Below are 22,855 nucleotides of genomic sequence, written 5' to 3' on the forward strand. Positions count from 1 at the left end.
GGTGTTGTATTTTATCAAAAGCTTTTTCTGCATCTATTGAGATGATCATGTGGTTTCTGTTGGTTTTGTGTTGATATGCTCAATGATGCTGATAGTTTTCCTAATATTGAACCAACCCTGCATTCCTGGTATAAATCCTACCTGGTCATAGTGTATTATTCTTGTGATAAGTTGCTGCAATCTACTTGCTATATTTTGTTTAAAATTTTTGCATCTATATTCATTAGAGAAATTGGTCTATAATTTTCTTCTCTATTTTGACTCTTCCTGGTTTAGGTATCAACACCATATTTGTATCATAAAAGAATTTGGTAAGACTCCTTCTTCACCTATTTTCCCAAATAGTCTATATAGTATTGGAATTAATTGTTCTTTAAATGTTTGATAGAATTGCATGTAAATCCATCTGGCCCTGGAGATTTTTTCCTAGGGAGTTCATCAATGGCTTGTTCAATTTCTTTTTCTGAGATGGGGTTATTTAAGTATTTTACTTCCTCTTGGTTAATCTGGGCAATTTATATTTTTGTAAATATGTATCCATTTCACTAAGATTGTCAAATTTGTTGGCATATAGTTGGGCAAAATAATTCCTAATTATTGTTTTAATTTCCTCTTCCTTGGTGGTAGCTTCGCCCTTTTCATTCTTGATACTAGTAATTTGGTTTTCTTCTTTCTTTTTTTAATTAAATTAACCAAAGGTTTATTTTTATTGTTTTTTTCATAAAACCAGCTCTTAGTTTTATTTATTAGTTCAATAGTTTTCTTAATTTCAATTTTATTAATTTTTCCTTTGGTTTTCAATATTTCTAATTTGGTGTTTAGTTGAGGATTTTTAATTTGTTCTTTTTCTAGTTTTTTTAGTTGTATGCCCAATTCATTAATCTCCTCTTTTTCTATTTTATTTATGTAAGCATTTAGAGATATAAAACTTCCCCTAAGAACTGCTTTCGCTGCATCCCATAGGTTTTGGTATGTTGTCTCATTATTGTCATTCTCTTGAATGAAATTATTGATTGTTTCTATGATTTGTTGTTTGACCCAATCATTTTTTAGGATTAGATTATTTAGTTTCCAATTATTTTTTAGTCTATCTTTCCATGGCCCTTTATTACATATAATTTTTATTGCATCATGATCTGAAAAGGATGCATTTAATATTTCTGCCTTTCTGCATTGGATTGTGAGGTTTTTATGCCCTAGTACATGGTCAATTTTTGTGTATGTGCCATGTACTGATGAGAAAAAAGTATATTCCTTTCTATCCCCATTCAGTTTTCTCCAGAGGTCTATCATACCTAACTTTTCTAATGTTCTATTCACCTCCTTAACTTCTTTCTTGTTTATTTTGTGGTTAGACTTATCTAGTGCCGAGAGGGGAGGTTCAGGTCCCCCACTAGTATAGTTTTGCTGTCTATTTCTTCCTGTAACTCCCTGAACTTCTCCTGTAAGAATTTGGATGCTATACCATTTGGTGTTTAGTAATGATATTACTTCATTGTCTATGGTGCCTTTTAGCAGGATGTAGTTTCCTTCCTTATCTCTTTTGATTAGATCTATTTTTGCTTTTGCTTTGTCTGAGATCAGGATTGCTACCCCTGCTTTTTTACTTCAGCTGAGCATAATATATTCTGCTCCAGCCTTTTACCTTTACCCTGTATGTGTCACTCTTTTTCAAATGTGTTTCCTGTAAACAACATATTGTAGGATTATGTTTTTTAATCCATTCTGCAGTCCATTTCCGTTTTATGGGAGAGTTCATCCCATTCACATTCACAGTTATGATTACTATCTGTGTCTTTTTCTCCATCCTTTTTCCCCCTATTTATGCTTTTCTTTCTCCTTTTTCCTTTCTCCCCTTCACTAGTGTTTTGCTTTTGACCACCGCCTCCTTCAGTCCCTTCCCCCTTTTATTATCCCTTTCCCTTTTCTTCCCCTTTATTCTTACTGCTGCTTCCCTCCCTTCTTTCCCCCTCCCTTTTCTTTCCCCCTCCCTTTTCTTTCCCCTTTTCCTCCTACTGCCTATAGGGCAAGTTAGATTTCTATACTAACTGATCATATTGTGCCCTTCTTGAGCCTAATCTGATGAGAGTAAGGTTCAAACAATGCTCCCCCCCCTTCCCTCTGCTGTGATAGGATTTTGTGTCTTTTCCTATAATGTCCTGGGCTGATATTTTCTGGGTTTGCAGAGGTTGATAGGGGAGAGTGAGAGCGACTACCTTTTCACTCCGCCATCTTGGCTCCCGGAAGCAGAAGTCTGTATGTGAAATGTTTCAAATACAAAACAGAAGAGTTTATATTTGATCCATGAAGGGAGACATTCATTAGAAGTTACTGAATAAAAGAGTGACATAGTCAGACCTGCACTTTAGGAAAACTGTTTTGGTGACTTTGCAGAGAATGCATTGGAGCAGTGAGAGACTTAACTCACTTAAGAAGTCATTGCAACAGTGCAAAATAAATGAGGAGAACCAGGACTATGGTAGTTCCTTTGCAAATGGAGAGATGACAATAGATCAGAGAAATGTAGAGATAGAAAGATCAAGGTCTGAAAACTGGTTAAGTATATGGAGTAAGAAAGAGTGATAAGCTATTGTGGTTGTGAATCTAGAAGACTGGAAAAATGTCATCAAGGAAATGTATGGTAGGGGGAGATGACTGGATGGATACATAACAAGAATAAGGGATGACAGACAGTCAAGGATTCTCACTAATACTCTCCCAACAATAAGAAAAAATAAAACACAAAAAAAAAGGTCTCCAGCATATTGAGTGAACCTCCATACAGAGCAGAGTTGCACATGATCAATGGGCATTGCATTGCTACAGGGAGCTTCTAGTTTGATGAGATCTTAGGTCCATTTGAGTATTTAAATGTAAATAATAACTCAATATTTGAATATAAGTTAGGCAGAAAAAAATAAATTTCCATTATGTTTGATTTTGTGTCAGGATAGTATTTGAGTAGAGAACTGAAGTACTCCTTTGGTAAAAGTCATCTTAGCTATTGTAAAAAGAGAAGATAATTTTATAGGTATATTTTATTAAATTAATTCATCTATCATGTAATCAAAGTGCATTTTACATATTAATTTTAAAATAATGAGTTTTGACTAATTAATAATTATTAATCATATGACATTATGATCAAATACTGTGAATAGAAGAGTGATTATGATTAGCGTATAAAGAAGGACAGTGACCTTCTAATAAGGAAAGGCACATAAGCAGAGACAAAAAGACAATAGGTTGGAGATATTGAAAAGAATCTCTTCCATTAGGTAAAAAGTGAATTCTAAGGTTCCTTGTAACTCAAAGAAGATATGATAATATGAAAGTTTTACTTTTGTTAACTACTAGATGGTTTCAAATGTATAGACCTCTTCACTATCACTCAAAACCAGTCTTTTGGCAGTTGTGTCATCCCTAATAGAGTCATAGACCTGGAAGAAAGAGTTGCAATCACTTAGAATAATCATAATTCTAACATTTTTCTAACAACCTTGGATGATTTTTTTTTAAATATTCAGGGAGAACATATATACCTCCCAGACCCCTTCCCGTTTCAGAAAAATGAAAAGACAAAGAAAATTTTTGCTGCAAATATTCATCATAAAGCAAAACAAACTATTGCATTGTTCATGGCTAAAAAATGCTTGTGTAATTATGCCCCCTGAGTCCATCACCTCTCTCTCAGTAGGTAGGCAGCATGCTTCATAATCTGGAATCATGGAACTTCATTGGATTGATCTCAGCCTTTGTCTTTCAAAGCTGTTTTTTGTTTATAATGTTGTTATTGTATAAAATGTTCTTCAGATTCTGCTCACTTTACTCTGCACCAATTTATGTAGGCCATTTGTGATTTTTCTGAAATGATAGCTTTCATCATTTCTTAAACAGAATAGCATTGCATGGCATTCATATACCATAATTGGTATATCTAGTCCTCAATTGATAAGTATCTTTTTAGTTTACATATTATATATATATATATATATATATATATATATATATATATATATATATACACACACACACATGCATATATATACACACACACATATATATATGTATGTATGTATAAAAATATAATATATAATGGATAATATATAATTGTATAATATATAATTATATATAATGTATGTATGTATGTATGTATATTAACACTACAAAGAGAGTTGCTATTAGTATTGCGTATAAAACAGATTTTCACTTAGAAATCAATTAAGTCCTTAGATATTCTTTCTTGGAGGTTACTTTATGGCTTGTTAAGAAAAAAATAATTTCTTTTTAATGGAGTTATTTTAATAATCTATTTTATTTTTGTAAGCTGGCTAAGTTTGTGTTATAATAAATATTGACTAATTTCATTTAAATCATCAGTTTAATTCAAATATAACTGGGCAGAACATTTTTTCACAGTTTATTTTAAGTTCCCTGTTTTGAATTCTGTTTAATTTTTGATACATTTTGATACATTATGGTTTTAGGACATTATGGTTTTTGATACATTGTGTGGTTTTCCTCTCCTGTATAATCAGATTGCTTTATATATTTCATTATTATCAACCAATTCCTAATTTACATTATAATTACAATCATTCTTAAAATCTTTTTCATTTTCAGAATTTCTGTTTTGGATGATAGTTGGGTTTTTTTGGTGGGGGGAATTGTATATTTTCTAGTATTACTTTCAGTTGCATAGCCAACTCACTGATATCTTGACTTGGTTTCTTTTGTAGCTAAAAGTCCTTAGAAATATTAAAGTTTTTTGTAGGACATGCTTTAGCTACATCCTTTAAATTTTTGTATGTTGCCACACTGTTGTACTTTGATGAAATTTTATTTTGTTTCTATCATTTGTTCTTTAACCTATCAATTCTTTATGATTAAATTATTTATTATCTAATTATCTTTATCCTCCAAGAGTCCTTTGTTAAATACATATTTTTATTGCACTGTGATTAGTAATGTATTATTTAATATTACTGATTTTCTGCATCTTTCTGTGAAATTTTTATGTCTCAATAAATGGTAAGCTTTGATAAATGTGCCATGCTCATTTTTGAAATGTACAGACTCCTTCCTGTTCCTATTAATCACACAAAAATGGATCATACCTTATTTTTCTCTGTTATTCTGTTGAGGTCACAAATTTCAAATACTGCCTGTCATATAGTAGGCACTTAGTAAACCCTTACTCCCTTCCCTTCCCTCCCCTGTTCATATATATATATTTATACATATATATGTGTAAATATATATATATATATAGATTTATACATATACATATATGTGTGTGTATAAATATATGTATATGTATGTATGTATGTGTGCACATATGTATGAAACAATGTAACATTTTCATAAATGTTATATATAGTCTATGGCTTAAAGTGTTACATTGTCTTCTTCCTACTATCATAGTTTTATTATCGTCTATTTCTACAATTCAATTTGTTTCCTTAAAATATTTAGATGCTTTACCTTCAAGTACATATATCTTAAGAACCTACATTAATTCATTAATACCTTTAAAATAATGGTTTCCCTGCTTGTCTCTTTTAATCACATATATGTATTTACTATTTTTCTATATATTTGCTATATTTAAATACATTTAAAATATATTATATATATATATACATATGTACTATCACCTTTCCTAAAATAATAACTTCTACCCCTGCTTTTTTGTTTCGGTTTTTTTGGTTTTTTGTTTGTTGGTTGGTTGGTTTGTTTACTTTGGTTCATGTGAAGCATAATTGATTTAGCTCCAGTCCCTTATGGTAACTCTGGGCCACACTTTTCACATGTGTGTTTCCTACAAACCATATATTGTTGGGGTTTCCTTTCTAACCCATTTTGCTATTCTTTTTGCTTAATCTATGTCCAGTCAGTGCTATTATTTTTACTCATTGTGTTTCCTCTAATCTCTGTTCTTGAAATGTTTCCTTTTGTTCCCCCTGAGCCTTTCTTCAAAAAAGGGTTAAATCCTTTTGATCTACAATTGAAGTGATTTGATCTTTCTCTATGCACTATTTCCTTTTTTTCTCCCCCTTGCTTTCTTTTTTTTTAAGGTTTTGTTTTCTTTCCTTTTAATTATCCCCTTCCACACACTCTGAAAAAAAAAACTATTATCTGAAATCTTCCATTTTTGGCATCTTCCTTTTTTTTTAGATATCTTGAAAACTGATCCTTCAGTTTTGTGTTTGTTGGTTTTTTGGTTGGTTTGTACTAGACCTGTGATTTCATCAGTGGAAATAGCTGCCACTGAGGAAATCTCTTTACCAATATGCTCAGTGCTATTGCAAAATTCCAAAGCACAAAAATTCACATTTTAAATACAAATGCTTCCTGTGTAATATAGAATAGCAGTGAAAGTTTCAACCCCATGATCTCCAAATGATGGGTGCAGATTTTTAAGGGAAATCAAGAGATGCATGATGAACTCATGTAAATTGCAACACATCTCCAGTGATGTACTATGGACAAGGAATGGCATGTGGGATATCATTAATGAAATGTATAATAGGAAAACAAGGTGGACTGATCAAAAGAGAAGGATAATACACAGTTTATTGCTAATATTCACAAATTGTAACATATATGAAGAGAATTTTTAGACATTATTTTATACTAATAAACAATTTCAGTGAACAAAAATTTGTCTTCATTTTATATTTTCTGAACCTCTATTACAGTAACAGCATCATATTTTGTGTCTTTCTTTGTACTAGTTTGTTACACTGTGATCTGTTATAGAAAATCATCTTTGAATTATATTGTATTTTAATCAAGTATGTATACAATGCAAATATGCATCTCGTTCATCAAGATTTTTTATAAGAAAGTTGGCTTAGGCTTGGTATTTGGCCAACTTCTCTATTACTTTTTGGGAGAGGGAAGTTGAAAGAACTGTCTGTGAATTTTCCAATCTTTTGGAATCCTCCCTATATATCATTCTCTTGAAAATCCAACTCTGAGTGTGTCAAAATTGATGTTAATTCATAAACAGATTTCTTCTTGATATATTTGATCAGTTCCATGGGGCTACTGAGTCTCTTTCCTGTCCTGAAGCTTGGCCACAAAGTGTAATTTTTTTTTTACCATTATCACCTTTACATAGAAAACAAACAAACAAAAAGGTCATAAATCTATTAGAAATGATACCTATATAAAGTGGTAATTGTATGGTCTGGAATGGATCTATTCCAACAGCTGGGTTTTACAGATGAAGACACTGAGGTCCAGAGATGTTCAGTGATTTCTCCAAAGCTGTAGACTTTCAAGGTTTTGTAACCAAGATTTGAAATTGGGTCTTCTGACTCCCAGATAAATATAGTTTCCACTATTCCTCACTGGTTTTTAAATCACAAGCAAGGGTTGATAAGATATGTAAGAATATAGAGGCTTATCTAAGGAGAGTGAATAAAAAAGCTGGGAGGCAACTGAAGAAGCACCCTCAAGTAATGACAAGCATTGTTAGAATAATTTACCATTACTGGTACTACCACTGTCATCATTTTCCCTGATATTTGCTTGTTTAGTGAACTGATCCTAGAATCCTGCTCCATTTTGCTACTTTTCATTTTCAAAGAGCAACTAAAAAATGATCAGAGGGAATTTTGGTTTTTTTGTCATTCTCAACACTCCCAAAATATAAAGAGGGATACCACTTTATTTTTCCCAACTAAAAAATGATCAGAGGGAATTTTGAGATTTCGATCCTCCACACTGGCCACTAATCACTTTGGTTAACAAAATTTTCCTATGAAGCTCAGCAGTCTTTTGTGTCTTGCCTATCTCCATCCTGTCTGCCTACAATACCACATTCAAAGATGGATTTATTCTCACTAATGTTTCACTGACATTGTCTAACTATTAACTGCAGGTAGAATTAAATTTTAATTTTAATGTCACTGTAAAACACCATGAGCTGCCTCAGCATGATAAGGTGTCATAAAAGTTTAAGTTGCTTTTATAAGTTGACCACCTGCTCAAAATGTTAAAAATTTACAATGTCTGAATTTTCTTCCCCCCTACCACCCATAACCCAGTCACTTAAACTGTCATATTGTATACTAGTAATAGAATTAGTATGTATTGGAATATTTTGTTTTCTAGAGCTTTGCTTAGCAGGTATTTTGGACTGGAAATATTATTCATATTCTTCAAATATCCTTTTTGTTTTCAAATTGTACCATCTGACACCTTGTGAGAAGTGTTACTAAGTGATTAAAATATCTTAGAAGGAGATAGACTAAAATGAGAATAATCTAAATATAAAAGTATGCAGTAACCTCTGGGCTGTAATTAACATTTAACACATAAAACAACAGCAGACAGAGCACATTGGCACTTAACCACATGTCTTTTAGGAAACTTTCCAAAAGATATCTTGCGAATTTTTTTTGTTTGATTGTTTCCCCATAAAGTAATGGTTTATATACTTTGGTAAAATATTTTAAAAAAAAGCATGGATTTTCAGCCTGAACTTTACCTTAAAGCAAACTCATTTGGTGGCACTTTAATGAAGAAATTTCCTGGATTTAATCCCAACTGGAAGCCTCAGACTATATCCTCAGTTATTTTTCATAGATGTTTACTCTTAGGCTATTCCTCCAGGATTCAAAATTCAAAGTTTAGATGGGGAAGTCAAATGGTAACTTACTTTTAAAAAACTATCCTTTTCCTCCTTCATGGGTCACTCAGTTAATAGTGACCAAATGATACTCATTAGATGTACAGAATGTGGTTAAACTGTTTAAAGTCTGAGGAAGAATAATAGCATCTTAATAGATGAGTTTGTCTATTTCTGGTTCACAAACTAAGATTTCAAGGCCAAACTGGAATATTTTCTGTTTCCCAACTTAGCAAAAGATCTGTTGTCTTTATTCATAGAATGTATATGTCAAACCCTTATCATAGCCTCTTAGAATCCTAATCTTTGAAGGTTGTCATCAAGTGTCACCTCCTCCTTGAAGAGTGAGTCCTCCAGTTGTTAATGTGTTCTTCCTTTCAAATTACTTTACATTTATTCATCTGTGCAAATGTTCTAACCTCACTCCAATTCTTCTCTCCTAAAACCTCTGAAGAAATGTGAACTACTTGAGGAAAAGGACATATAAATTATTATATTAGTATCCCTAGGTCCTAGCATAGTGCCCGGCATTTAGTATATTAATAATAAATTATTTTTAATTGACTTAAGTATTATTCCAGTTGGAGAACATTGAAATCCACATGAAAACTAGTTAGTACCTATAGAACAACAGATGAAAATATTCAATAACAAAGTGTTGCTTATCAAAACATGTGAAAATAATGCTTAGGTGAAAAAGATAAAATTTTATAAGAATAAAACAACAATAAAAATAAAAAGATTTCATGATGAGACAAACCACATAAACCAGTAGATAATGAAAAATCAGAATTAAAATATTAATTTATTAAGGCAGTTATGAAGTGCTTGCTATGTGTCCACTCTAATTGGGGAAGATGATACATAAGAAAAAGATCAGCTCATAGAATCATAAGAGTTCAGCACTGGAAAGAATACTAAGGTTCAAAAGTTCTTACATTAGAAACATAGTAAACAGGTCCCAAGGATTTCTGTGTATGTAGACAGGAAAGATTGTAAGATGTATAAAATCCTAGAAGGCAGTGCAGGGCAGATATTAAAGGCTTTCTCAATTTCTCCTCTGAGAAAACAACAAATATGTTCCATAGAATAAATACTATAAAGTAAAAGAAAGATAAGCAATAAACTCAAAAGATGTGGACATTATTGTAAAAACACCTGAAATTCCAAAAAGTGAAAAAGTGAAAAAATGAAACAAACAAAAGAATGTCTAAAGAGTTTTAGAACACCATTGAAATAATTAAATCAAGAAATAGTGAAGAAAATTAGAAGCCTGAAAAATTATTTTTAAAAGACAAAGAGGAGGATATATAATCCAGAACAAATACCTATATCTCTCTAAAACAATGCATCAGTGAAAAAGTAATAGATTTGGAATATAAGAAAGCAAAGTTGGAAGAAAAAATATTAAGATGATATTTTAAGAGACAACCAAACTTGAAGACAACTTTGATTTCTGCAAGCCAAAACTGGTGACTTTGAAGCTAATGTTTAGTGAAACAATATAAAAATTATCTGTGTTTAATAACAACTTGATAACATATTTTGATAATTAAGGAGCACACATGAAAGAGAAATATTAAAAATATGGGTGATTATAAAAAAAGACTAAGTATACTTTAAAAAAGGAATAGAGGACAAAGTGTAACTTGATTTAAACTGTGCATCTCTGGTAGAGACACATTATAGTGCATTTTACCAAGAAACATCTTGGTCAAGCTCAAAAGTTTCCACATCATAAAATACATGAGAAAAAAACAGCTATAAAGAGGCTCTTAAATCAAGGAATACTTCATTAATCACATAAATTGTATTTCTCATTCTCCATAAGTTAAAAGTATCATCAGAATATGACATTGAAGTATATATAAAGTAAAATCCTGCTAAGCTAAACTTGACCGTCGATAAAAGAAGATAGATTTTTTTCACAAAAAGTAATAATTTGAATAATTCCTGACAATCTTCAATCAATGAGTAGATCATTTGCATAAAACAGTCACAAATTATTTTCCTCATGATTGGTGAATTACAGAACAAATAATTGTATATCAGTATAATGGGATATCATTGAATTGTAAAGAATTAAGACTATGAAAAATCTGGGAAACATGTTAAGGTGTATTAACTAATGGAGAGTAATAAAAAAACAGTATACATAATGACTGAAAAAAGGTATCTGAAGACAATTAAATAAGGGAGCTTTGTTTAAATACAATAGCCAATATCCATTTCAAATATTCCAAATAGTTCATGAAAAATTATTCCCTTCATTTCTTGAAGGAAATGTTAAATTATATGATGGGCATTTTTGTCACCTCAGTAAGTCAAAATTCCTATACTCAATATTTTTTACAGGAAGATATTAGTGACAGGGTTGTTTATTGAGAAGTGTTTGTGTCAAAATAAAATGCCAATATTAATAATTTTAAATTTAAAATACATTGATGTAAGGCTTAGCAAAGGGCATGTTTGCTGAAATTACAGTATTTTGAAGTTGTTCTTGATATAACTAGAATTCTAAATAAAAATTTCAAAATGCTAAAGGTTTCTGGGCATTATACATGTATTTATAAGGAAATAAATACTGTATCTTCCATGAAGACATAAATTGCCAAAAACAAATTATTTTAAAATTACTCAAATTGGCCTGTTTTCTTTTCCTCCAATTGTACTATGAGAGTCACCCAAGGGCGATGGAAAGATATATGGTGGGCATGAGCAAGAAGTAGCACATTGCAAATGAATATCTAAACAGAAGCCTAACAGAGGGGATCATTGGGGATCTATGTGATAGAGGGGCTATTTATGCATAAAGCAATAAGTGACGGATATAATATGTATTTCACTGTTATGAAAAGAAGACTAGAAACATGACCAAGATGTTGGGATAGTCACCTGTAGAAGATTTACAAGAGGGAAGAGATAAAAGTAACATAGGATGGGAGCGCAAACATGGATTTTGAGCTACAGCATTGGAGGGAAAACCCACATAAAAGAGATTACAGATCTCCTAAAGTATAATTTTTCCTCTTAGTCTCAATAAAACTTTTCACCCATCACCATTTTTGTAGGCAGGCATATGTCTCTCTAGCAACAATGTGGAAGTATGTGATCAACTTCTTTCAGTGTTAAGAGGAACTAAATTTTGGATTAAAATCTAAACCACTCATTTACACTATAAGAAGAGGGTGACAGAATTTCAACCTCTGTTCTTTTATTTGTTGTAACAGAAGGCTAGATTTTTTTTGTAGTTTTCATTGAACAATAAATAAAACTAGCCAACTAGTTTGGGCTTCAAATATATGATCTTCTATCATTAAATGAGGATTATATAATTTGGCAACATAACAAATTAATATAATTTATAAAAATATTTAACTCACATTCCCAGTAAATAGGGTGAATATCTAAAAAGTGTGGTTGAACATATTATTTTAGAAATTATAATCACTGCTTATAGTATATGACATTCCTTTCTTTGATGGCAGTTCAAATAAAAATTTATATTAACCCTTCATGGGGAAGAATGAAGGTATGAAAACTATTTATTTGATATAATAGCAATAATTGTGCATTTTAAAAGGCATTCATGTGTGACAATATCTAAAATGGTACTATCAAGAAATGGCCCATTATTCTTAGAAATTTCCTCATGAATATTCCAGAAGCAGTAGAAAATGCAATTTTCCAGTCTTCACAGGTGGTCTGGAAACCATTTAAATCAGTTCTCTATATGAAAAATACAGCTGAATTGTTGTTGTAGCCAGATTTTTCTCAATTCAACCAGCTGCATTTAGTAAGAATCCAAAGGTTTTCCACAGGATAAGGTATTTAATTTTTTAAGCTACTATCAATTCTAATTTTAATAAAGATGTTGCAATATGGTGCATTCATTTGAATCAACTTATTTTTGACATAAAAGCATGCCAAATAATTTTGAGTGCTATGAGCTATTAAAATACTTATCAGCTTTTTAAGGAGTATTATTCCTGAGCATAAAACAATAAATCTTATACTTAAGTATATACACACACATGTGTGTGTGTATATAGCGTACTTTCTTGAAAATAAAAAAAATCCCTCATTCCTTCAGTCTCATCCATTCAATATTTACTGAGTTGCTGTTATTTAAAATACACTATGCATCCTGTCTTAATAGGCTCAAGTGTTGTCATTGCCAAGAAAAATCAATCCCTGGTAACCAGCCTCCTGATGATGAGCCTATCAGAGTTTGTTAGTCTAAACCACTGAAAATTGACACACACTCCATTCCTAAGCCAGTCTCTCATTTAAATGGTGCATGCTTGTTTAAAAAACAAAAATGTGCCTGCATGACACATCTCTGACAATACTGAATTTATCACTTGACTGCACCATATTGTCACCATCAGTGGATGGCTCCTTAACTTTTAGCTGTTTGAAAAATGACACAGCAATGCCTACACCCCATGCACACATATTCTACTTCCAAACACATATTCCAAGACTCAACCTCACCAAGTCAAATAGGTCTGAGAAAAAGAGGACACTGTTGCATGTTACTGAATTATAGGGCATCTTTCTGGCATTAAAACATCATTGGACTTCTTTAATTCAAAACCACTTGACTGTTAAGTGAAAAAGCAGCCTTCATAGAGTTCAGAAATGTCAAAGAACTTAGACTGAAGAAGCTCTGATTTTGGCTCTAATCCTCAAAGAATTCTAAGGAGCAACTTACAGTGACCCTAAAAAGAAGTAAAATATGACCCAATGAAATTGAAATGAGCTGGAAAGATAAAAGGACACATATCTTCCATTCCATTCTTCAGCTCTTTCCTCTCCCTGAAAAATAAAGGATCTCTTCTCCATCTTTTTCCTTCAACTCTCCCTCCTTCTCCATCTCTTTCTCTACCTTCACTTTCTGCTCTTTCTCCCCATTCTCCTTATTATCCTTCTCTTCTTTCTCCTTTTTCTACTCTTCATTTTTTCACTCCCCTTGTTTTTTCTCCTTTTTTTCTTGCTCCTCGTCTTTTTCTACTTCTCCCTTTTCTATTCCCTGTTTTCTTCATTATCTTCCTTTGATTCATGCTTCTTATCACTCTTCTCCAAATACTTTTCTTCCTCCTATTCCTCTCCTATTGCTTTCTGTCTTAGAGACCTATATATCTTCTTCTAAACATGTCTAAATAGGACTAGTAGAAGCAGACTAATTCAATGTCATCCTAGAAAAAGGAATGCTTGTATGTCTGGGTGTCTGGACCAATGTTAAATTTAGATCCTCAATCTATAGAAGTCACTTTTGAAGGAATAGTATATTTGTAATAAGCTAGAAAGTACACACACTTATATATCCAAGCTTAATAGCTTTCTCTTTGTCTCAAGCAAAACTGTCCCTGATTATGCATTGGGTTTCAGCTATTTTATCATATTATCATTCACCACTCAAAGTTCACAAGAAGTACTAGCTAAAGAAAGAGAAGTTAGTTATACTTTGAATTTCTAATCAGCACATTAATGTTAACACACTGTTCCTAGGATGCTCCCCCATTCCCATTCATCCTCACCAAACTTCAATCTCTACTTGTTAAACTATTACCTTCCTTCAAAGACTTAGGTCAAAGGCTTTTTCCTTATAGTTTCCCCTGATTTCCTCAATTTGAGCTCCCCAGGATCTCCCTCCTATTTATCAGTTCTTTAAAGGCTAGTAATCTCTTATTCATTTTAGTAGTGTTTTATCAATAGTATGCATTTAGTAAAGGTTTAATGAAAACATATGAGGAAGTATACAAATAATCAATATTCATTGACAGACCTTCTGAAAGTAATCACAGAGCCCTACTGTTGATGAACCATCCCATGTTTCAGCAAGTCTTTTATGAGTGCCAAAGATAATTTGGCCTGCAATTAGCATCAACCTTCAAACTGCAATGAATTCATTAAAACTCCTTATGTATTTATAAATTTCTGTTTAGCCAGCATTTTGTACATTCTCAGTGTCATCAGTATCACTTGTCCTGATGTTTTTCAATCATATTTGACTTTTCATGACCCCATGTGAAATTTTCTTGGCAAAGATACTGGAGTGGTTTGCCATTTCCTTCTCCAACTCATTTTACAAATGAGGAAACTGAGGCAAAAAGTGTTAAGTGACTTGCTTAAGGCCACACTGGTAGTAAGTATCTGAGACCATATTTGAACTTCAGAAGATGAGTATTCTTGACTCCAGGCCTGGCATTCTGTCTACTGTGCTACCATGTCACTTACCATATGTCCAAGTAATTGTGGAATGCAATCAATGCCTTAAAAATGAGGGAACATTATCATTTCACTACCGCTAAGTTAGATATATTAAAAGAACTAGAGATCCATTGAATCATGACATCAGTGATGGTGGGAAAAAATTTTGAGGACATCTAATCAATTCCTCTAATTTTATAACACATAAATTTAATTACCCTTATGAAACAATTACTAAATACAAGGCTCTGTGCTAAGGGCTGGGGTTACAAAGGCAAAAACCTAATTGCTTATGCCCTTAAGAAGCTTACCTGACTTCCTCCCCCTTCATCACTTCATGGATTGGGTGCAAAGGGAATCATGTATTCATCAGTAAATAGAATATATATATATATATATATATATATATATATATATATATATATATGCACACATATATAATACACACACATACACATATATATAGTATTATATCTATTATATATAATGCAAAATCATTTTAAAAGGGTAAAGGACCTAAAACCTGGAGAGATTAGAAAAGCCATGAACATGAGTTAGCATCTAGATTATACTTTGAAGGAAGCTAGGAAACCTAAACTATAAAGACAGAAATTGTATTTTGTTAAGCATCCTGAAATAGGGTAACAAAAAGCAGGAATAAAAGGCCTTATGCATGTTCAAATATTCAACTTTAAGTAATATGACATAACTTAGCAATGCTGAGAAACAGCACCTGAAAGACAGGTCCATTCAATTTAATGTATTAAAATTCTCTTAGCACCTAATATATGCAGGCCATTGAAAGAAACAAAAACCAGGTATCCCTGCTCTCAAGGAGGTATTTTCTACTGTATTAACTAAAATAAATGGGGTGATAGATTTTGGGGAACAAAGTCTTTGGATTATCTTAAATCTAATGAAGAGTCACAAATTCTTCTAAAGTCTTCTGAAAGTGCTTCTACCCATTAGTTAAAATATAATCTTAATTTCTGGCACTAAAGGGTATAATGGCTTAAAATGAAACAGTCTCTGAGCTCTAATGGTTTATATTCCCCCAAGAGAAGACAACATATATATAAATATATACCATATATGTGTATATTTACATGTGTCTATATATTTTTGTGTGTGTACGTATATACATATGTGTGTGTACATACAGATAGATATAGATTTCTATATTTGTATCTATATAGATATCTATGTCTATCTATACATCTATATCTGTGTAAGACAAAATATTTTTTTTGTAAGGAGGACACTATTAGCTAAGGAATGATAAAATGCATAACCAAAATTTTAAAGGTAATAAGGAATCCTAACAAGGGATGAGTATTATATAAAGGAACAACACAAACACCTTCTGTCTGGACGGAGTGTGGGAAGGGTGATAAAGTATGATGAGTATATAAAGTACAATAAGATTAGAATATTAGGTTGGGATTATTTTGTAAAGATCTTGAAAATTTGACAGGAAAAGTTTATATTTGGTTCTAGAGGCAATAAAAATCTGTTAGAGTTTGTTGAGTATTAGAGTGACACACTCAGACTTTTGCTTTGTTGTTTGTGTGGAGGGTGGACTGGAAAAGAGAAGCCAGTCAGGGAGACCAAATAGGAGGCAAAAATAAAAATAATCAAGATGAGAGGTGATGAAGGCCTGAATTATAGTGATGAACTTGTAAGTTGAAAGAAGGGGATGGATGTGAGTGATACCATGGAGGGAGAATCAACAGGAATTGACAATTCATTGAATACAGGGAATGACGGAAAGTGAGGCATGGAGGATTACACCAAGTTCAAAAACTTGGGTAACTAAAGGAGTTACCATGGAACATCTAAGAAGTTAGGGAGGGGCTGTGTTTGGGGGAGAATCTTAATAAGTTCATTTTGTGTCATGGTAAATTTGAGATGTTTATGGAACATCTAGTTCAAAATGTTTCAAGTACTCTAGTTCAATATCTATCTAATTCATTAATCTTCTCTGCAATAATACCCTCTGTGAGTGGTCATTCAGCTTTTGCTTGTAGATTTCAAGTGATGGCAAGTTCATTATACTGTGAGGCAGTCCATTCTTCTTCATATAGTTGCTATTGTTAGAAAGTATTTCTTCATATTAGTTGAAATATAACTTTCTATATATTCAACACTTTGCCCTTGGTTTCATGATTTGGAAACATGCTTTTTCCACATGTCAACCATTAAAACATTTTAAGAAAATTATTAACCCCTTTCAAATCTCGTTGCCAGACTAATTATCCCCAGTTGCTTAAATCTATCTATATATGTCATGATTCTGAATTCCTCCACCATCATATCCACTCTCTTCTAAACATGCTCCATTTATTACTTATTATGGGTCTTGTCCAACTTCTATCCAGCAAGAAAAAAAAATATTCAATTGCAGGAATTAGAAAAAAACCTTGTTGTATTATTTGAATCTAGCCTTACGTGGCTGGGAAATTAGATCATCTCTACCTTCTACATAGAGACCATTAACTAAGGACTTCGGTTATGTTGACCAGTCAGAAACTCAGATCCAAAAACTGACTCAAGGAGTTTTCTCACAATTGTACATCTCAAGCAACCTATGTCTTATCTGAAAATTGGCCCTCTACTGATCAATCAATTGTTTACATGTTCCCTTGATCATTTACAAACACTGGTCCAATGAGACATCTCTGTTTCTGAGTTCAGGGAATTGCATCTGTTTGCCTTCCCCTTTCCAACTAGAAAAGTCTCTAATTTTTCTCCAGTTAATAAATCAGACTACCCTATTACCTTTTACCCTTTTAATTACTCTTTTATCTAATAATTAGTTGGTCTCATTTGATTATTTGTTTTTAATGTATAAAAGCCTGTCTCCCCCTATATTTGCGGTCCAGACCTAAGCAGAGGAAGTCTGGTTTCAGTTTATTGGGAAATTGCCATGCATAACTTAAAAAATTAATATGCTCAGAAAATCAAATTTTTGTTGCCTCAATCATTTCATCTTTTACCCACCACATATCAGAAATAGGACTTGAACCCAGGTCTTCCTAACTCTAAGGTTAGCCATCTATCTTCTACATAATGCTGTCTCTCAAGTTTACAAATATGTTCTTAGCTGCTTTGCTGCTATACCCTCAATGACCATAGAATTTTCTATATAACTTTCAGTTGAAACTTCTTATATGTGCTGTCATTCTCTTTATATCTCCAACATCCTCACAATGTTCACACATAGGAAATACTTAATAAATTATTTCTCATTCATTTACCTACCTTGGCATGTTATTACCTATACAACCATTGCCTTCCCCTCCCCAATATATATATATATATATATATATATATATATATATATATATATATATATATATATATATATATATGTATGTATTTTCTTTGTAGCACCATTGTATAGCACAGAAAATACTTAATAAATGCTGGTTGAATTGAAACGAATTAATGTCTACTGTTCTTTCCAGGGCATCATGTAACTAAACTCTAAAGCAAACTGAGAAGTAGAGAGAAAGGGAAAGCTTCAATAATTCCTTGAGGGCGTTAATTTCTGTAATTTTTATTAGTATTCACTTTATTATAATAACAATCATTTGTGTATATATAAATATATATACATATGTTTGTATATATTTGAAATCTAAAAAGAAAGGATGCCAGACCATACTAAATAGTTATGTTCCTTTCTTCTACCTTTGGTTACAAGAGTGTTTCTGTATGGCTTTTCCAGTTAGTTATGTGGATTACCTGGACAAGCATGCCTTCTGGAATACCTAAATGCCATGGAAGTATTTCTGACAAGATGGTTGAAGGAAACATTCTACATAAACTCAACTCCCAATGATAAAAAAAAAAACCATGGTGACAACAAAGAGAGAGAGAAAGAGAGAAAGAGAGAGAGAGAGAGAGAGAGAGAGAGAGAGAGAGAGAGAGAGAGAGAGAGAGAGATTATCCCAAATGAAAGCCCTGAAAAAACCCAACAGAGATTTTAAAAGCAAGTAAGCAAAAAGAAATAAAATAAAACATATATGTATGTATATACATATATGAGGGGTGGGGAACCTATTGCCTCAAGGCCACATTTGGTCTTCTAAGTCCTCAAGTGAGGCTCTTTGACTGAATCCGGACTTCACAGAACAAATCCCCTTAATCCCCCAAAAGGATTTTTTTCTTCTTTCTCATGGTTTCTCCCATTGTTTCTAATTTTTCTTTATGATATGACTAATGTGAAAATAGGCTCAATATGAATGTATATGTAGAGCCTATATCAAATTGCACACCATCTTGGGATGGGAGGAGGGGAGAGATGGGGAGAAAATTTGGAACTCAAAATGTTATTAAAGAGAATGTTGAAAATTAAAAATAAACAAACAAATTTTTAAAAATAAAAGGATTTGTTCTGTAAAACTTTGACTCAGTCAAAATGCTGCACCTCAGGACCTAGAAAGCTACATGTGGCCTGGAGGCCACAGGGTCCCCTCTCCTGGTATAGACCAAGAGTCTATTAGTATAGCTCTCTTTAATAATTTCTGCAATGTTTATCTTTACATTTTTTTGATCATCTTGGCCAGTTTACAGGATGGGAAGTGAAATGTGTGGGCTGTTTTGTTTTGTATATCTCTTATAAAGTCCTTTCTAATTATTAACTTGTATTTGTCTTTATTTTACTCTTGCTTTCTGTATTGGTATTTCATAGTTCCTATTCAGCTCTTTTTTTTATCAGAAATGTTTGAAAGTCCTCTCATTTATTGAAGGTTCATTTTACATTCTATTAAAGAGGGATGATAAAAGGGTCTTTTCTGAACCCTTGTGTCATAAGGGATCAGAGTGGTAGTCAAATGAAACAGAAGTCTGAGAAATGGTTTTGTCATATTCTTATGATGCAAACAGAAGAAAAGAAAAAAAAAGGTGAAATAGAAGAAACACCAAGGGAAAAGATAGAGAAGGAATGAGAAGAAAACTTATTATATCACATAACTGGGATGTGCAAAGAGATGTATATATAAATACAGAAGGAATGAAGGGAACTGGAACTTCATTATCATCTAAACTGGTCAAAAGAAGGTAGAAGATTCACACACATACATACAAAGAGTTTTATGTAGGAATGAATTTGATTATTATTTTTATTAATAATTATGCACTATCATATTGGAAATCCTAGCAACAGCGTTAAGAGAAGAAAAAGAAATAGAAGGAATCAGAACAGAGAATGAGGTAATAAAACTCTCTTTTTGATGATGATATAATGATATACCTGAAAAATTTCAAAAACAAATAAAAAGTTAGTTGAAACAATAATTTTAGCAAAGTAGCAGGATATAAAATTAATCCACATAAAACATCAGTGTTCCCATATATCAAAAACAAAACTCTGCAAGAAGAAATAATAAAATATATCCCATTTCAAAATAACTCTAAACAGTATAAAATACCTGGAAGTACACCTGCCAAAACAAACCCTGGAACTAGGAATTAAATAAACAAAATTATTTTTAAAATTGTGTACAAATAAAATTTGAAGTTAAGTAAGATTTAAATAATTGGAGAAATAGTAATTGTTCATGGGTAGGCATGGCCAATATAATAAAAATAACAATTTTACCCAAACTAATTTACATATTCAATACCATCCTAATTAATTTACAAAAAAAAAATTACTGAATTAGAAAAAAATAACAAAATTCTTTTGGAAGAACAAACATCAAATATCAGAAGAAATAATGAAAAAATATGTAAAGGAAGGATGCTTAGCAGTACCAGATATTAAATTATATTATAAGGCAGTAATTATAAAAACTATCTTGTAGTGGCTAAGAAATAGAAAGGTAGATCAATGGAATAGAGTAGACATACAACTTACAGCATCTAATAAATGTAACAACCTTGTATTTGATAAGTGTAGAGACTTAGGATTTTCGGATAAGAATTCATTATCTGGTAAAAATTGTCAAGAAAACTGGAAAGCACTGTGGCAGACACTAAGCATTGACCAATATTGTACATTTACCAAGATAAAGTCAAAGCAGATACATGACTTTGATATGAAGAGAGATGTTACAAGAAAATTAGAACAGGGAACATATTAATTATCAGGCTTATGGAGAGGCGAATAATTTATGAACAAATGAGATAGAAGGCAAAGTTATGTGCAAAATGGATAATGTTAATTACATTAAATTTTTAAAAAGTTTTATACAAATAAAACAAATTAGCCAACAAATATAAGAAAAGCAGAAAATTGAGAGGGAAAAATTTATAGAGAGTTTCTCAGATGAAAGTCTCATATCTCAAACGTATAAAGAACTTTGACAAATCTGTAACAATACAAGTCATTACCCAATTGATAAATGCTTAAAGGACATGAACATGCAGTTTTCTAAGGAAAAAAAAATTAAAACAATTTGTAGTCATGGGGGAAAAAATCTCTAAATCATTATTGGTTAGAGAAATGCAATTTAAAACAAACTTGAGATATCATTTTACACCTACAAGATTAGCTAAAATGATTGAAGAGGAAAGTGACAAATGTTGGAGGGGATGTGGAAAAATTAAAACACTAATTCATTGTTGGTGGAATTGTAAACTGATCCAATCATTTTGAAAGCAATCTGGAATTATGCCCAAAGAGTTATTACAATACCTATACCCTTTGACCCAGCAATACCACTACTAGGTCTATTTTCAAAGATGATTAGGGGAAAAGGAGAAGAAACTATATGTTCTAAAATGTTTACAGATGCTCTCTTTGCCGTGACAAAGAATTGGAAAGTGCAAGAATAGCCATCGATTGGGGAATGGCTGGACATGTTGTGGTATATGCTTGTGATGGAATACTACTATGCTGTAAGAAATGATGCGATCAATGGTCATAGTAAAACATGGAAATGCTAGCATGAAATAATGAAGAGTGAAATTAGCAGAAACAAGAGAATATTGCATACAGTAAGAGCAATATTGTTTTAAGAATGATTTTGAGTGAATAAGTTATTTTGACTATTATAAATACCTAAATTAATTATAAAGGACATGTAAACAAAGCTGATATTTACATCCAAAGAAAGAACTGATAAAAAGAAGTTTGTATAGAATCATTTTATATTATTGTAATGTAATTATAATTAGATTATTGGGGGAGGGTAGAAAAAAGGAAAAAAAGAAATTTACACAGTAATTTTGTTGTATATTTGAAAGGTATAGCAAATTGTGCATAGTCGATTTGCAGTTTCATGCACAATTATCTTTATTATTACCATGCAATGGAAATGCTTGTTTTGTTCCTTAAGTTAAAAATAAAATAAAATAGGAAAAAGGAAGCCTAAATGAATCACAAGGAATAATAGAAAATAAAATTATAAAAGTTACTTCAATATATCCCTTTCAGACCTAGATACATTTAACCAAAAAACAAAAAATAAAGGACATGAATTGAATTCAGGAACTGTAGTTATGATAAAACTGATGATAAATGAATGGGAATAAAGAGGAAGGAGTACACATATTTTTCAACTGACGTGCACCAAGGCATAAAAACCTCCAAAAAATGTAGAACAAAAATTATTAAACACTTCTTTTACTAACCACTATGCAATACAAAGTATATTAAAGGGAAAAAAATCTGGGGGAAAGAAAATATTATAAATAAACCAAAGACTAAATAATTTAATTCTAAAGAACTGATGGGTCTAAGAACAAATTAGAGAAATGATAGATTAATTACTTACTGATGATTACATTGAGAAAACACATCAGAGTTGCTTATTCGAACACTCAGGGTAAAATGCACACTACTAGAGAAAGAACAGATCAACAGACTGAGTAGCTATCTGAAAAAAAAAAACCTGCATGATATTTTTTTTAAATCCCTCTTAAATACCAAAATAGGAATCCTGAAAATCAAGGAAGAGATTAAACATTTGGAAGCAAAGAATGATTGAGTTAAAAAATAAAAGTAATCACCATTTTTAAAAGAGCAAACCATTATCTAATATTAGTAAA

This window comes from Phascolarctos cinereus, unplaced genomic scaffold (assembly GCF_003287225.1).
Source record: "Phascolarctos cinereus isolate Bilbo 61053 unplaced genomic scaffold, phaCin_HiC Scaffold_7;HRSCAF=346, whole genome shotgun sequence".
In the NCBI taxonomy this organism is placed as follows: domain Eukaryota; kingdom Metazoa; phylum Chordata; class Mammalia; order Diprotodontia; family Phascolarctidae; genus Phascolarctos; species Phascolarctos cinereus.